Below are 17,026 nucleotides of genomic sequence, written 5' to 3'. Positions count from 1 at the left end.
AAAATCTCATAGCACATGCCTGAATTCTCTGTGCATTTAGGATAGAACATAACTTTGATGATTTAACTAAGTCAAGCACAATTTTGGTCCTTGGTTCGATTACCCCTGTTAAAGGCGGCAGGAACAGCCGAACCTCGTACCGACAGGTCGAGCCCCATCCCAAGGATTTTTCCGCAATTTTAAAAAACGGAGGCGAGTATTTCAAAAGCAATTTTCAAAATCCGGTCAAGTTTGAATCGCAAAAGCGTTCCTTTCTTTCTCTCTTCCGCATGGAAGGGAAGACGGGGAAAAATTTCGCGACGATAACAGGTTTGGCGACCGTGATGGGACCTGTCCTCGTCTGATCAAAGTAGTGCTTGACTTAGTTCATTTATCAAAATTATGTTCACAAAATGTCAGCTCTTTTACTTTCAATATCATGCGAACCTAAGAGCCTAGATTCTGACCTAGCTGACATTGACTGCATGTAGCTTAGGCATGGTTTGGTAGGACCAGATTGATGAGATATTTTCATGCTCACATAGACTTAGGTCTAAATACAACTCTCCTCAATTTAGGATCTGAATGCAAACAATGTATGCTTCTTCAAAGTTTTCAAAATCTATCTCTCTAGGATTTAGAGCCATCTATTTCTTGCATGTGATCATTTTTAAAATCCCAATTACCTACCATTACCCGGTCTTCACGTTGCTGGGCTCTCTTTCAGAACCTTAGTTCGGGACAGAGCCTCACAACTTGGCCAACTATTTGGGTTAACACCCCCCTACCACGTACCGCGGGCCACAGTCCGAAGTATATCGGTAGGCGCTCAAGGATGTTGGAAAACCTTACCTTAGAACCGGAGTGGAAATTCTATGCCACGTACCTCGGATTTCGATTCAGGTATATCGGCATAACTGAATTGGACAAAGATGATCTGAACTTAGAGTTAGGATTAAGGTCCTACAGCTGTTTTCAAAATGATGCATCTAGAGTCAGCTTCTTAGGGAGTGTTGAATGTGCATAAATGTTTATGCAGGATATGAGTTTGTATGCTACTTTTATTTCTCTCATATTTTTTTCAAAAATATCTTTCCAAATATCTATATTCTCATCTTTTCCTTTATTTTCTAAAACTCTGGATGGTTTTTCCCAAATATTCAATTTCTTTCAAAACTCCAGGTGATTTTTCATTCTCCCGTTCTACTGGATCTCGAATTTCCAGCTGCATTTTTATCCTGCCTGCGATTTTCCAAAATCATATGTTTTCTCTCATTGGATTTCAATCCTTTTATCTATTTGCAAAATTCTTCATCTTATTTTCCTATGCATACCTTGATTATTGCGGTGGAAATTGTTTACCCACTTGCCTTCTCCTTATTCTAAATCTGTTTGCGGATTGTTTTTCCAAAAGATATCTCTTTCCTTCAAAAATGGTATTTTACTCGTGGTTGACGACCTCGCCTAGGTAATAAGGCACATTTTCTGTTGTTATTTCTCTTACAAAGAATGGCAACACAATTGTCGTAATTTCAGCGGTAACTCCATCCCTAGTAATGGGATATTGTTCCAATTGTCCACCATATAATTTTCTTCCCAATCCAAAAATTTCCTCAGAGTCTAATCAAGACCTTATCCTGCAGAGAGCCTTTGCAACATTTGATGGTTTAGACAAGGTCAGGGAAGAAGACCGCACCAATTCAGCGTATCAGTTACTCATCAACATCAGAAGTAGAGATGAATTCACCAAGGTCAGACAAAGACCAAGAGCAGCCAGAAGATGATGGTATCGACCCTCAGATGTATGCGATGTTTCAGAAAATGATGAAGAGGATGATGAGTGAGCAGGCTGGCACCAGCTCAGACAAAAATCCATTCAGTCAGAGAATTAGAGATCGTGTGGCCAAGAGGTCAACCAAGTTCTCTGAGGAGAATGTTCAAGATACTTCAGACGAAGATGATACCGATGAAGAATATGAGGTGCCTCCGGCATTTCAGAAATGTGGCCAAAGGAGGAGTCACAAATCAAAAAGTCAGGTTGCAGAAGAGCCCCTGCAAGCACAATTCAGGGAAATGGCCAGAGTGGTCAAGGATCTGCAAGCCCGCAACAAGGGCAAGAAAGTCTTCACCAGCGAGGACTTCTACGACGGTTTAGAAGGGGATGATGATCTGGAGAATCTTCCCCGAAAATTCATCAAGTTCGATGGTTCTGGCGACCCAAAAGCCCATCTCGCCATGTTCTTCGCTGAATGCTCTAGGTTCAAGAGAGACAACAGAGCATTGTTCTTATGCTTTCTCCGCAGCCTGGAAGGAGTCGCGGCCAAATGGTACGCGGAACATGTCAATCCTATAGAACTGAAAGAGTTCGACAAAGTCGTGAATTTGTTCGTTGAACGATTCTTGTTCAATACTGAAGCGCTCCCAACATTGAGCCATCTCTGCAATCTAAGGCAGAATGAAAATGAAAAGGCAAGGGACTTCATTCGCAGATGGAGAAAGACCTGCAACAAAATGAGGGATCCTATATCAGAAAGACATGCTTTATCATTGATCCTCAATAATTTTTTGCAACCTCTGAGAGGATTAATTTCTACCTCACCATCCAAATCTTTCGTTGAACTCATTGAACGAGCAGAATGGCTCGAGTTGAGTGTGGAGAATGGAGTCTATGAAGGCTTCACATTTTCCAAGAATAACTCTCAAGGTGAACAAAAGAAGAAGGCTCACTTCACTTTTGCGGCCAAATCTTTCAATAATAGCAAAGGCAACAAGAATGATCATAGTTTGGAGAGAATCAAAAAGCAAAAGGGGAAGGACATCAACAGTGATAAACCTCTCCAATCCAGCCCTCAACATCAAAAGAAAGATCAGGAAAAATCAAAGCGCAAGGACTGGAGAACTGATCGAGAATTCACCCCCCTGGATCAGACACTCGAGAGTATCCTCGAGTATATGCTTGAGAAAGACCTTGTCCGGTTGCCTAAAGCTGCTGATCCTCCAGCAATTATGGGCAGATTCAAAGAACAATTTTGCAAGTTTCATCGAGCAGTAGGGCATGATACAGAAAACTGCTTCGTCCTTAAGAACATTGTTCAAGACTGCATTGACAAGAAGCTCCTCGTTGAAGATGAAAAGGAAGACCAGTCATCCTGACAAAGATTTTTTCTACAATCATTCAAGAAGATGACAATGCCAACAATTTCCCATTTCCCATCTTGCTTTTTCAAAAGAATAATGTAATCCCATTCTCTTTCCTTGATTTTAAAGCATCAATAAAGTCATCAAATTTTTTTCAATAGCTTGGTGTCGTCTTATTTACTTCCTCTTCCTTTTCATAATGTCTCTCTTGTGAGGAATGATCTTGAGGACATCTATCAGTCAAGAAACTTGTCGCCTTATTCATCAATTGTCCTTCTTCTATTCAAAACTTTCTCCCTAGTTACACTGGGGCATTTTTTTGAAAAATTTATCTTTACCTCAAAACATCCTGTATGCAGGCAGGATAAACCATTCTCTCATTTTGCATATATATGCACTCATTTGCATTCATTTGCACTTCATTTGCATTTCATGTGCATGTGCATTGCATTTGCATTGACTATGCACCCAATTCCATTCCCCTTCAGGTTAAGGGATAAACCTGAATCATTTTCCATAATTCTTCAATTTCGACCCTCGGGTCATCCAATTCTTCAATTTCGACCTCCGGGTCACCCAATTCCCAATTTTAAAATCACCAAAATTCTCAATTTTGATCGCCAGGTCATCCAATTTTCATTCCCCGTTCAGGATAAGGGGATAATCCTGAAACCATTCATAGAAGCGATTCAACTCTCTATAATGGTCCTTGTTCTTCATTGAACTGATAGTGTTCCAAACGAACTGATAGTCGTTCTTCATTGAACTGATAGTGTTCCTAACGAACTGATAGTCGTTCTTCACTGAACTGATAGTGTTCCAAGCGAACTGATAGTCGTTCCAAGCGAACTGATAGTCGTTCCAAACGAACTGATAGTTGTTCTTCATCGAACTGATAGTGTTCCAACCAAACTGATAGTGTTCCAAGTGAACTGATATTGTTCCAAGTGAACTAATAGTCGTTCTTCATTGAACTAATATTGTTCCAAGTGAACTGATAGTCGTTCTTCATTGAACTGATATTGTTCCAAGTGAACTGATAATCGTTCTTCATTGAACTGATATTGTTCCAAGTGAACTGATAGTCGTTCTTCATTGAACTGATATTGTTCCCAGTGAACTGATAGTCGTTCTTCATTGAACTGATAGTGTTCCTAGCGAATTGATAGTCGTTCTTCATTGAACTGATAGTGTTCAAGTGAACTGATAGTCGTTCTTCATCGAACTGATAGTGTTCCAAGTGAACTGATAGTCGTTCTTCATTGAACTGATATTGTTCCCAGTGAACTGATAGTCGTTCTTCATTGAACTGATAGTACTCCAAGCGAACTGATAGTCGTTCTTCATCGAACTGATAGTGTTCCAAGTGAACTGATAGTCGTTCTTCATCGAACTGATAGTGTTCCAAGTGAACTGATAGTCGTTCTTCATTGAACTGATAGTATTCCAAGCAAACTGATAGTCGTTCTTCATTGAATTGATAGTGTTCCAAGCGAACTGATAGTCGTTCTTAATTGAACTGATATTATTCCCACCGATGGTTGTTCTTAATTGAACTGATATTGTTCCCAGCAAACCGATGGGCGTTCTTAATTGAACTGATATTGTTTCCAGCAAACCGATGGTCGTTCTTAATTGAACTGATATTGTTCCCAGTGAACTGATAGTCACCTCCTTTGAGGAAAAGAGAGGAGAATTTTCGTCACAGATGCGTTAAGCTGGACCTCATGTGCTCTCTTTCATCAAGGATTTCAAGAAAATTTTGTCAATTTGTCAATCAATTGTTGATTTCAGAATCTTTATTGCACAAATCTTTATTTCAGTTTACCTTCAGCATTACTTCCAAAAGAGTGAAGCTTCTGCGAAAAGAGATTCAAACTTTAAATTCTTTCTATTGGCTAACCAAAAGGATGAAGGATAAATCCTCAATATGGCAAAAAAAAAGAAAAAAGAAGATTCAATGTTATTGAAAAGTCGTAGGTGATCGATATTGATCGCAGTCAATGGCGCATCTTTAAAGGCTATTCTTGTAAAGACGAGGCAGTGGAAATATCCTTAGTGCTAGAAAAGAGAGCATTTACCCAAACCCTGTCTCCTCAGAATCACCTAAGCTGCAATTAAATATCCGCAAAAGGGATCTCTCACCTGTCGTCAAGATGAAGGCAAATTAGGCGAGTAGACCCCTGGGGCTAAAGAAGATTCGAAACATCTCCAAGATGACGGAGTTTGTGACGGGTCCTTCCAGGGAAAGTCCAAAGCACTGTCGAGATGAAGGCAGATGCGATGAACCTCTCGAAAATCCCTAAAAGATATTTAATTTCAGCTATCATCCAAAGATCTCCAAACCCATCGTCCAAGAAGGATCGAAACATCTCCAAGATGAAGGAGTTTGTGACGTACCCTTCCAAAAGAGAGCAAGAGAGGAAAAAGAAAGAGAGAAAAAAAAGTCAAAATATCTCCAAAATGAAGGAGAGTGTAGCAAAAACCCAGAGAGCCAAAAGAGTGCAGAAAGATTATCAAGAGAGAAGCTCTCAGGATATCAAGCTGCCAGATTTATCAAGAATCCTCTTTAATCTTGTGAAATTCTATTATCAATACTCTTTCATCAATTGCTTTCATAATATCAAATTCTCTTTCTTGTTCATATCAAGGAAATTGATAACTTCCTTAAAGAAGGTCAATTGCGAGCAATTTGGGTTTCAAATCTCGATTCTACGAAGTGAACCCTGTTTGGAGGTAATGCTTTGAGTAGAAAAGAAAGAATAACTTTGCAGCCATGTGCAACATTTTCAAAAACTTGGAATCAACAACAAAATTCTCAATATTTTGACAATATTTTCTAGCTATCCTGACGTGAAGTGAGAGCTTGATATCCGTCTTTGATACATCCAGACACCAATTTTAAATCCCTCTTAAGGACTTGATTCCTTCCCTTCTTTGAGAGCATGAACTCTCAGATTTGCACACTTCCCTGTGTCCCCACTGTCCCACCATAGACAGTCCCATTTCGGTTCGAGGTCAAACCACCAATCATTTCCCGCAAAAGGCAATTTCAAAAGCTGATTTTTCTTCCTTTTGCAAAAAACCCTGTCGGATTTACTGTGCAAAATCCAAAGGTTCCATCATGGTCTCTTCCTTCGAGGATTCCATTCATTTTCCGCCCGATCAGGATAAGGGTACAAACCTGGGCCTCCTTTGATGAGGTATTCCATTTTACACCCAATCAGGATAAGGGTATAAACCTGAGCCTCATCCAAAGAGGTATTTCATTTTCCGCCCGATCAGGATAAGGGTACAAACCTGAGCCTCATCCAAAGAGGTATTTCATTTTCCGCCCGATCAGGTTAAGGGTACAAACCTGAATCTCATTTCAATGAGATATTTCATTCCCCAATCAGGTTAAGGGTTCAAACCTGAGCTTCGTTCCATGCGAGGTATTTTTATACCATCCAGGTCAAGGGCATAAACCTGAATTTCGCTCTCATAGAACAAATCTTTCCTCTTCATTCTCCATTTCATATCTACCATCTTCCTCGGGCTAATTTCTTCACAACCAGTCAGATCCTTCTAACTGGGGCATTTTTTTATGTATAGCCCAAATTTGGTGTGTTTTTCTTTGCCACTAAGCTCGGCCACGAGCCGGCTTAGTAGCAAAGAGGGGCATCTGTAAACACCCCAAATTTTCACTCACCTCCCCGACATTTTCACCAAACATCATCATTCAGCCTTTGAAATCGCCGGAGGGCAAAATGGTCATTTTCTGAGTTCGAACCTTGTAAAAGTCCAAATTTCATCTGGAACTCTCAAAGTCTCCCTATTTTAGCTCAGATGTTCAAAATTTTATTCCTGACAGAAGACAGGCATCTCCAAGTCTTGGTTCAAGATTATATTGCATAAGACATGTCATTGTATAGCATTGCATGAGCATTTCATATCACTGCACTGCACAGCATGTCATTTCGAGGTCCAGAACTCTCGATTTCAAAATTTTCAATCCAGATTAGAATTTCAACTCTTTTCAAAATTGATTTCAAAACCTTGGGTCTTCAAAATTATCAGTTCTTCCCATTTTACCCCTAGGGCTCTGAATTTTAAAATATTTCCTCAGGAAAATGATCTGGATAGTTTTAATATGGATTTCAGCCACCTTATCTCAAATTGTGCCCTTTTGACAATTTCAAATATCTTCCTTTTACAAAATTGCCCTACAGGGGCCAACTCTTTCCCAAAATTCCTGTTTTACAAATTAGCCCAGATTTTATGAAAATTCCAAAAAGAGGTTGTTGTCTTGTTCTTATTTCAATAAAGAAGCAATGTGGGACCCACACTGAGGTGGTGTCACATAGACTTTTCTTTTGAAAAACCTGAACTTTGAAAAACCCAAAAAAATAGGAACCTTGTCCCCTAGATTGGTGCCACTTGTCCTTTCTCTCTCCTCCCATTTACCTGCCATGTGTCAGCATAGGGTTCACCTAGAGTTGGCGCCACATGTCACCTTCTCTCTTCTGCCACCCTTTGACACGTGTCAGTGTGGGACCACCTTAAGATGCCGCCACATGTCATTAGTCATCCTCTTTATTTTATGCCACGTGTCAATGTCTACCATCTTCACCCTGTGCCAAGTGTCATTCCAAGGTCACCATGAGATGCCACGTGTCATGTGTTGTCCTGTTCAGAAAAAGTAGAACTTGTCTCCCCTGAGGTGGCACCATTTGAATTATGTCTCCTGCAGGTGACACATGTCACTCTCTCCTTTCCTCAGGAAAAGCAAGCGACACGTGTCAATCTCTGCTCCTTTCAGAAAAAGCAGAGGACACATGTCTCCCTCCTATTTTTCTCAGAAAAATAGATGACACATGTCATCTCCAGCTTCCTTTAGAAAAAGTAGAAGACACATGTCACTCCCTGCTTTTCTCAGAAAAAGCAAGTGACACATGTCACCCTCTGCTCTTCTCAGAAAAAGCAAGGGACACGTGTCTCTCTCTGCTTTCTTAAAAAAAAGCAAGTAACACATGTCACTTTCTGCCTCCTTCAGAGAAAGCTAGAATTCAAATGTTCAAACTCCAGTCTGAGGTGGCGCAAATCCTGAACTTCACCTTTTCTATTTTGTGTGAGATGGTGCCACGTGTCCCTTTTCCTCCCTCTTGCCACATGTCATTGTAGGAGCCACCCTGAGGTGGTGCCACATGGCAATCTCTCATTTCCTCTAGAAAAAGCAGAAATTTAAATTTCAAACTCTCTCTGAGGTGGCACCATCTGAATCCTCTGCCTTTCCTTCTGACACATGTCAATGAAGATGCACTGAGATGGCACCACATGTCAGTCTCTCCTTTCATCAGAAAAAGTAGAATTCAAACCCCTCTGAGGTGGCGTCTTCTGCTTCCTCTGCTCCTACCTTCTGACACATAGCAATGTGGATGCTCTGAGATGGCGCCACATGGAAGTCTCTCCTCCTTCCAGAATAAAGCAGAATTTGAATTTCAAACTCCAAGACAACACCCTATGAGATGGCGCCACATGGAGGGCTCAGATTAAGCTTCTTTGAATTTCAAAATTTTCCAAAAATCTCTATAAATACAAGGCCCCATGCCCAGCCTAGGGGAGCTTCTTTTGGCTTTGACATTTTCACTCTGAGAGCCCTGTTTGAGAATTGAACTTCAGAATTCCATTTTCATTCTTTCTTGGTTTCCTCTGGATTCACGCCCCTCTGGAGCCCATTATCAAGGTAGCCACTCATTTTGGGAGTTCCAAAACCGCTGGAGAACACAAGGTAAGCTTCCATTCCTATTGATTTCACTATGATAATTCTTTTGGTTTGATTCGTGTTGTCGTTTGAAGAAAGAGCTCATCCGAGTGATGGATTGAGCTATTCTCATAAAATGACATATATAAAAATACATAATTATACTTTCTTGATGATTTTTAACATGCATGTAGTTAGCTAGGTTTAATTTGCATTTTATTTCATTCATTTAGCATATTTCATGAATTAATTAGGATTAATTTAGCATTTATTTCAATTCTGCTTATTTTCAGTAGGTCTCTGTTTTTGTCAGTCAGTCCACACGTCATTTCATGCTTTTATTTTTTATTAAAAATTCCAAAAAAATCACCGAATGCGCCCTTAGGTGTCCCAGAAATTTTGCCAAAAATTAGGAAGCATTTGAATTTGTTTACTGCGGTAAACATTCAAAATGGCAAGTCGGGTTTTGTCACCCGGGATGCGTTTTGAAAATCATTTGCCGACTTGTAAAATCAAGATATCCCTCAGGGAAGATCGGATTTTCGATTCGAAAAATGTTATGAATTTGAGAGAATGTCTAGTTTTTAATATGATGTTTTCAGATTTTTCTGATTTTTTTTAATATCTGACAAAAATCCGAGAGTTTGGGACACGTGTCAGAGCATAATTTGGGCCTCTGAGATCTTGGATCGACTTAGGGCTATTGTTTCTCTTTGTGTGTTGCTCCAAATCCAAAACTATAAAAAGTGAAAATTGTTTCCGAGATGTCCTCTGTTTTCATCTAAAAGCCTGTGGTTTTTAGAATAGTGTTGATACCTGCTTCGGATTTTTTTTGTCAGTCCCCTGTTTTGCTACATTTGTCTGTTCTGTTAGTTTAGGCAGGAATAGTTATATTTTTCTCTGTGTTTCTGTTGATCAAATGCCGAAGTTATAAACATGAAAGTTGTTCATGTAGGTGTCGTGCATAGCTCTGATTAATGTCAAAAATTTACATGGCCGTTTTATATTTGTTTGACATTTTACATCAGATTAGGGTGATTTTTACCTCTGTCAGAACTAAATCCCTGTTATTGAACTCACCATGGCTCAAATCCCGAGGCTGTAAAAACCAAAAATGTTCCATTTTGGGTCTATTAGCAGTCTGCAAAATATCAGAAGTTTTCATGGTGTAAATCTTGCATTATCATGTTAAGCATTGCATTTGGTTCGGATCCATAGGCAAAATCCACCATTTTAGGACTTTCTTTGAATTGTAGCATTTAAATCATATCATTTCGTGATTTTTAGTATTTTAGGCTGTTTATCAGAGTAATTAAATGCTTCATACCGAATTTGGTGCAATTTGGAATCCATTTGAGGTTCGGATTAGCCACAATACCAAAACAGGGTCCCGCAGGACCCAGATCCAAGTGAAAAACAAGCGAAATTCATTATTTTGAGTAAATTGCAAAATGCCAAATTCTGATTTTACAGTCTTAATGTGTTTAGAAGCATGTCATACTGCATTTCATCATCATTGAATTCAATTTGAATTTCGAAATCCCAATTTTACTAAGTTTTCCTTCAAAAAACCCTGATTTTAAAGGTGTAACTTTAATTTTAGGGGTATTTTGGTCATTTTGACCCCAATTCCGAATTTCAAACTGTTTTCCACTGAATTCCCTGCATTTACATCATTTCAAATATCAAGGAAGCATGATCATAGGGTTTATATCCTATTAAATCCAATAATTTCATAATATTATTGGAAAATTTTGGAAAAACCCACATATTTGAGCTAACCTTATTTCAAGTTTGGCACGGACATTCAAAAGAAGGAGCTGAAGTCTGCAAATTTCTTTTATTTCCTTTATTTAGTGATGTAATGATGTAAATTTTGGAATAAGAGAGTTAATTTCCTGCTTAGACTAGGATGCATATCATATAGTTTGAATTTATGCAATATCCTGCTTATATGATTCATGCATTTTATTTCAAAAGCACTATGGATGTTCACGAATGGCACGTGCACCAACTCTTAGGGAGTTGATGGACTCGGTGGAATCCATATTTACGGCCCTAGTCGGAATATGGACGAGACCAAAATCCATCATCTTTCTACTAGTCACATTGAGCCTACACTCTTAGGCTATCTTGAAAATGCACATCATATTTCCAATGTTTTCAAAATCTTGTGCATTAAATCAATTAAACTCGGAACATATTCATGGCCACAGTCAGAATATGTGAAGGATTTACTTTGACTTAATACACATTTTTCCAACAAATTTCCCTAGAAAACCTTTCAAAGTGCATTCTTTCATTCATATCATTTGCATCATGAAATCATTGGTTTTCTTATGATTTTCTTAAGAAAATTTCATTCTCAAGAAATCGATTTCTCAAAAAACTCTAAGAATCTTTCAAAATCGGTTTTCCCAAGTCAATTTCCCCATAGTTTTCCCTGGAAAATGTTATTTTCTTAAGAGCTTCAAAAGAGTTTTTCAATCTTTTTCCAAGATCAAAATCGATTTCCAAGTATTTCAAGGGTAAAATTCCCAGGATTTCAATTTCCCAAGTTTTGAATTTCCTTCTCCAATGAGCTTTCCTATGAATTTCCATCATTTTCCTAAGAAAACTCTCAAAGTCCAAGTTTTCCTAAGAAGTATTTCCCTTTTCAAAGGTTCACCTTTTCCTCAAGAATCACTTCCATTTTCCCAGGATTTTCAACTATTCCTGATTTCCTCACATCTTTATAAGCTTTCTCATGTTTTCAAAAACCCTTTTTATCTGAGTTTCCTGAGAAATTGACCCTTTTCCTGAGAGATTCTTTCCAACTCCAAATATCTTCCAAGCATACATCATGTTTTCCCAAGCTGCATCTTCCAAAATCTCATAGCACATGCCTGAATTCTCTGTGCATTTAGGATAGAACATAACTTTGATGATTTAACTAAGTCAAGCACGATTTTGGTCCTTGGTTCGATTACCCCTGTTAAAGGCGGCAGGAACGGTCGAACCTCGTACCGACAGGTCGAGCCCCATCCCATGGATTTTCCCGTAATTTTCAAAAACGGAGGCGAGTATTTCAAAAGCAATTTTCAAAATCCGGTCAAGTTTGAATCGCGAAAGCGTTCCTTCCTTTCTCTCTTCCGCAAGGAAGGGAAGACGGGGAAAAATTTCACGACGATAACACATTCCCAGCATTATGCCTGTAGCCACTTACAGCATATTCAAACTCCCCATGAACTTGTCCCTTCCCCACTGTTACTTGCACTTCTTACTGTTGTAAACACCCCAAATTTTCACTCACCTCCCCAACATTTCCACCAAGCATCAACATCCAGCCTCTGAAATCGCTGGAGGGCAAAATGGTCATTTTCTGAGCTCGGACCTTGCAAAAGTCTAATTTTCATCTGCAACTCTCAAAATTTCTCTATTTTTAGCTCAGATGTTCAAAATTTTACTCCTGACAGGAGACAAACATCTCCAAATCTTGATTCAAGATTACATTTCATAAGACATGACATTGCATATCATTGCATGAGCATTTCAAATCACTGCACTGCACAGCATGTCATTTCGAGGTCCAGAACTCTTGATTTCAAAATTTTCAATCCAGATTAGAATTTCAACTCTTTTCAAAATTGATTTCAAAACCCTGGGTCTTCAAAATTATCAATTTTTCCCATTTTACCCCCATGACTCTGAATTTCAAAATATTTCCTCAGGAAAACCATCTGGATAGTTTTCAATATGGATTTCAGTCACTTCACCTCAGATTTTGCCCTTTTTGACAATTTTAAATATCTTTCTTTTACAAAATCGCCCTACAAGGGCCAACTCTTTCCAAAATTCCTGTTTTGCCCATTAGTCCAAATTTTTATGAAAATTCCAAAAAGAGGTTTTACTGTCTTGTCCTTATGTCAATAAAGAAGCAATGTGGGACCCACATTGAGGTGGTGTCACACAGGCTTTTCTTTTGAAAATTTGAATTTTGAAAAAACCCAAAAAAATAGGAACCTTGTCCCCTAGATTGGTGCCACTTGTCTTTTCTCTCTCCTCCCATTTACATGCCATGTGTCAGCATAGGGTTCACCTAGAGTTGGTGCCACATGTCACCTTCCCTCTTCTGCCACGTGTCAGTGTGGGGCTACCTTCAGAAGCCGTCACATGTCATCCCATTTTATCTGCCCTGCTCCATGTGTCAATCCAAGATTACCAGGAGATGCCAAGTGTCATAGGTTGTCCTGTCTAGAAAAAGTGGAGTTTGTCTCCTCTGAGGTGGCGCCACTTGAAGTGTGTCTCCTGCAGGGGACACATGTCAACCCCTCCTTCCTTCTAGAAAAGTAGCCTGACACATGTCCTCTCCCTACTTTTCTCAGAAAAGTAGGAGACATGTGTCACTCCTAAATTCCTACAGAAAAGGTAGGCTTGTCTCCTCTGAGGTGGCGCCATCTGGAGTGTCTCCTGCAGAGGACACGTGGCAAGCTCTCATTTCCTCAGAAAAAGCAAGTGCCATGTGTCATTTTCTGCTTTCTTCAGAAAACTAGAATTCAAACATTCAAACCTCCTCATAGGTGGCGCAGATCCTGAACTCCTACCTTTTTCATCTTGTCTGAGATGGCGCCACATGGCTTGGCCCACCTTCTCTCCCCTCTACCACGTGTCATTCTCTGCTTCTTTCAGAAAAAGTAGAGGACACATGTCTTCTCCCTACCTCTTTCAGAAAAGTAGGAGACACATGTCACTCCTGGCCTTCTTCAGAAAAAGCAAACCATTTAAAATTCAAACAAGGCACTAGGTGGCGAAAATCCGGAGCTCTGATTTCCCAGATGGCCTATGAGAGCGCCACATGTCCCTCCCCTCCTTCTCACCCCTCTGCCACGTGTCATCTTCTGCTTCTTTCAGAAAAAGAAGGTGACACATGTCTCCTTCTCACTCCTTCAGAAAAAGTAGAGGACACATGTCCTCTCCCTACTTTTTTCAGAAAAGTAGGAGACATGTGTCATTGCCCTCTTTTTCCTCCCTCTTGCCACATGGCATTGTAGGAGCCACCCTGAGGTGGCGCCACATGTCCACCCTCCATTCCTCCAGGGCCAACCTCCATTTGAATTTCAAACTTCCCCCTGAGGTGGCGCCATTTGAGAAAGTCTCTCCAGACAGCTGACACTTGTCCGCCACATGTCCAGATCTCCTTTCACCAGAAAAAGCAAAATTCAAATTCCTTTGAGGTGGCGCCTTCTGAGCCCACTGCTCTGTCCTTCTGACATGTGTCAAACACCTTTTGAGGTGGCACCATTTCAGGACTCCACTTGGCTCCATTTTCATTTTTTATTTTATTTTTAATAAAGGTAGCCCACCATGAGGTGGCGCCACCTGAGGACTCCCTACAAAAAGTGAGTTTGAATTTCAAATTCCAAGAGAGCACCCTCTGAGGTGGCGCCTTCTGGGAGTTCCCTGCAGAGAGAATCAAGCAAACTTTTGAAAATTTCCAAATTCCCCCTGCTGAGGTGTCTCACCCACAAAATTTCCATTTTTTTTATTTTTCTCAAAAATTAAAACACCTTTTGAGGTGGCGCCACCTGAGGGCTCCCTGCAAAAGACAAATTCGAATTTCAAACCCCTCAGATGGCACCCCCTGAGATGGCGCCACATGGAGGGCTCAGATCGATCCTGTTTGAATTTCAAAAAAATTTCAGAAAATTTATAAAAACAAGGGTTCACGCCCAGCCTGAAGGAGATCATTTTTTCTTAGCTCTGGTGAACTTGGAAAATCCGACCTAGCCTTCCTAGAATCAGATTTTGAACTGTGGAAATCGTGCCCCCTTTGGCGCATTGAAGAAGGTGGAGTAGAGCTCGTGCTGTGGCCAATTCGATTCCAACAGAGGTCGATTTTGGTGGACCATCCGAAGCTCGGAGCGAAGGACGAAGGAAGCTCGTGATAGCTGCCCCTTTCAAGAGCTTCTACGCTGCGTAACGAAGCAAGGTGCACTTCTTTTCCCCTTGATGTGATTCTATAATCCGAATCGGGAGTCGTTTGAAGAAAGAACTCATCCGAGGGATGGATTGAGCTATTCTCATAAAACGACATATATAAAAATGTTTTGTTATGCTTCCTTGATGATTTTTAGCATTCATATAGTTAGCTAGTGTTATCATCGCAAAAATTTTTCCCCTCCCTTGCGAGAGAGAAACAAATTCCGCGAGTCAAACTCGACCAAAGTTTTGAAAATTGTTTTGAAAATTTACTCGCCTCCGTTTTGAAAATTTGTGGGAAAATTCCATGGAATGGGATCCGCCTGTCGGTACGAGGTTCAACCGTTCCTGGCGCCTTTACCAGGGGTAATTGAACCAAGGATCAATTACGTGCTTTAACTTGACTCAAATATCTAAATTATGCTCTATTTTTCCTAGAATGCACAGAGAATCAGGCTTGTGCTATGGAATTTGGAAAATAATGCAAGTTTGAGAAAATATGATGTTTGCTTTGGAAAATTGAAATGCATTTAGAAAAGGACTGGAAAATGCTTGAAAATGGAATTCCTGGGAAAATCATTGAATTTTATTGGAAATCAGAAATTTGCATTGGAAAGTGATTTCTCAGGAAAATTTGAACTTTAGAAAATCGATTTTGAAATTTGGAATTGCTTTTCTGAGAAAATAGATTTGAGAATTCTGAGAAAATCAAGAAATTCATTGGAAAATGACTTTTGAAATGGAAAATGAATTCTCAAGAAAACTGGAAAATATGAGAAAATAAATTTCTAAAAACTTGGGATTTTGAAATTTGAGAATTTGAAAACATAGGAAAATCTTGATTTGAACTTGGGAAATGCTTTGAAATGTCATTTGAAAACTTAGGATTTTGAGAAAATCAGATCCTGAGAAAGACTTGGAAATTCTTGAGAAAATTGAATTTTCTGAAATTGAAATTGGAAAATGAGTTTGAAATAATGCAATTTGAATGATATGAATGAATGAATATGAATTTGAAAAGGGAATTTCATTGAGGAATTGGGAAATCCTTTTAAAACTTTGAAAAATGCAGTGCATTTTGAAGTTAGCCTAAGTGTGTAGGCTGAATGTGGCTAATACGAAGATCATAAATCTTGGTTTTCTTCGTATTCTGACTATGGCCATAAATACGAATCCCACCGAGTTTATAAACTCCATAAAAGCTTGTGCACGTGCCATTCGTGTAAACCATAGTGGATTTGAAATAAATGCACATGAATCATACATCAAATATCGAAATTTGCATAAATTAAACTACATGCAATGCAGCCCTATTCTAAGCAGAAAAGTAACTCTTATTCCAAATTATTACATTTGAGATTACATTGAATTGAAATAAAGAAAATAAAATCTAAGTCTTCTTCTTGAATGTTCCTCCAAAACTAGAAAACAAGGTTAGCACAAAAATGTAGGTTTTTCTGAATTTATCCGAAAATATGGGAAATTATCGGATATTATTCAGATATAAACCCAAAATCATACCCCCTTTGATATAAACATGATGAATAATGAATAAATTTCGAAAATAAACTTGAAAATTCGAAATTGGTGTCAAAATGACCAAAATACCCCTGATGACCTTGAAATCAGGGTTTTCTGAAAGAATTTTTGTAAATTTTGGAAATTTGAAAATAAAATGAAATAAATCAAACATAATATGATGAAATAAGATGATATGCATGAAATTTTGGGAGAATTAGAAATTGAAATTTCGAAATTTAGGTCAAAATGACCAAAATACCCCCAATAACAAGACTATGGCCTTGAAACCTGGGTTTTCTGAAATAAATTTTGCAAAATTGAAAAATATGAAATGCAAAGGAGATTAAAATTAACCCTAATATGATTCTACATGCTTATGTACATGATAAAAACCCTAAAATGGCGAAAATATCATAAAATATCGAATTTAACCTGATTTTCGCTTGATTTTCGCTTCTGAATTTAAAGATAAACTAACACATGGAGCAAATGAACTTGGAATTAAACCAAATTTGGCATGGACACCTAAAATAACCCTAAAAATAGAATGGAGCTCGAAAATCTAATTTTTTTGTATTTTTAAATATGGAAATTCAAATAAAAACCCTAAATTTCATGATTTTTGCCTAAAATATTGATTCTAAAGGGGATTTAGGATATCAAACTTCCATAAAAATTTCCCAAATT

This window comes from Nuphar pumila, chromosome 16, assembly GCF_984573655.1.
Source record: "Nuphar pumila chromosome 16, dmNupPumi1.hap1.1, whole genome shotgun sequence".
Classification (NCBI taxonomy): domain Eukaryota; kingdom Viridiplantae; phylum Streptophyta; class Magnoliopsida; order Nymphaeales; family Nymphaeaceae; genus Nuphar; species Nuphar pumila.
The sequence above is the reverse complement of the archived record's forward strand: the minus strand, read 5'-3'. Positions refer to the sequence as shown.